Source organism: Triticum aestivum, chromosome 2B (genome assembly GCF_018294505.1).
Source record: "Triticum aestivum cultivar Chinese Spring chromosome 2B, IWGSC CS RefSeq v2.1, whole genome shotgun sequence".
NCBI lineage: Eukaryota > Viridiplantae > Streptophyta > Magnoliopsida > Poales > Poaceae > Triticum > Triticum aestivum.
The window spans coordinates 380,701,761-380,703,607 of NC_057798.1; positions in this window are offsets into that span (position 1 = coordinate 380,701,761).

A 1,847-nucleotide genomic window follows, 5' to 3' on the forward strand; every position below is an offset into this window, starting at 1 on the left:
TCTAACCCCCACCAGAAATAGTTCATCAAGAGGCAGCTTCGATCGGCTTCAGTTAGCAGCAGTGGCGAAGGAATCACTTGGGTTCAGTTAACAACAAGGGGTTGATTGGGGTTCAATAACGTAGCTAGTGCAATCGCTCGGGTTCAGTTAGAGCCAACGCCTCGCTCGGGTTCAGTTAGAGCGCAATGCCTCGCACACACGCGCATATGTGTATGAGAGAAACGCGCAAACCTCCATGCATCGGAATGGATCCCTCCACTATGGTGGTGGCTAAGCCCTATATATAGTGGCTTTGGTCCTCTTCCCAAATATGAGAGGGAAGGGATCCCATAACAGCCGGATTTGAAAGGGGACAAGTAGTATAGTCTATCCTGACAAAAGTAGTCTTCGCCTGCAAAAAGCCTCTGGTAGTGACGCTGCGGTGGGCTCGTCGATGACCTCCATCCTGTCGTCCTGGCGTTCTTGGTCTCGTTGCACCGGAATGGAAACCTTTGACTGATTCCTCGAGACTCCATGCCTGTGGCTTGCCTCCCTTGCACCAAAGAGGAAACCTGTGCTCTGCGCCCACCTGGCCTCGGTTGTCATGTCTCACGTCAGCTGAGCCTCGTGAGGTAGCTTGCAGAGAACTCTTCGCCCCTCAGGAGCCCTCCTGAGGAGGCCGATTCCTTCGGGGGTCTTGGCGCTGCCCACCTCGTGAGGCTTGGCCCCTCGCGAGGGTCTTATGGTGTTGGTGTTGAAGTTGGGTTGTACCAGGCCGTCGATGGAGCCACGCGGCGGGCCACAGGCAGGCAAAGCTGGATACCCCCGAATCCAGGACGCTAACAGTAGCCTCCGAGCCCAAGGCGCGCTCGGACTTGGCTTCCAGGCGAAGCCAAAAGGCAAGGGCGGAGCACCGCGGACCCTATCAGCCTGCGGCCTTGAGGACACGTGGCGGTGGATGGAACGTGGGTGTCTCCACTTTACCATGCCGCCTTGATATCCGGCAGACCCAGCAGCCGCCCGTTGTCAGTGCAACTCGCCCTTCGCAGAGTACCATGCTCGGCTCTTGTTTCCTCCTTCCCAATCTTGCTGCCGCGCCTGTAGATCTGGTGCCGGCACCTCGCCCTCTCTTGGTATTCGCCATGGCCCCCAAGCCGAGGAAGAAGAAGGGGAAGTCGCTCGCCCCGGCCAGTCCTCCGCCGGCCATGGAGCCAGCCCTCGAGCAGTCGACGGTGATCAATGAAGAGGGGATGGGCAAGGTTCACCACACGCTCGCCGCCGATTCCAATGAGGGGAAGGCGACGGTTGTCTGCCCTGCATCTTGGCGAACTAGAGAGATGAGCGCCACTGAGATCCCCATCTATCTCCATGCTCTTCTTGCTGGGCTAATTCCTCCTTTCTCCCCTTTCTTTAATGCTATGATGTCGCATTATGACTATAGGACACGACCACTAAGCTAAAGCCCTAGAACACTACTCTCTTCTCATTTATGACTCCTCACCTTTTCTACTCTTTAGGATGGTGGATGCAAGGAACAAGTTCACACAACCGGATGAAGATACACCTTTCAGACGCCACTTGAAGGAAGTCACTAGATACCTGAACATCGGAGTGCCAAGCTTCACCGGGACCTACATCGCCACTTTACCAGAAGAGGAGCGTTGGATGATTCAAGTTCAAGTTCCAGGAAGGACGTTCATGCCAGTCACTGAGCCCATAGAGTTTCCCTTTGATGCACCAACCTGGAATCTAGGAAAGAGCATGGCAGCCCACATCACCATGGGACGCATTGGAGAAGTTTACCACAAGGATCTCAAGGATACTATTTACCAGATTTGTGGGTGCCGAGATGATGGGAGATGATCAGC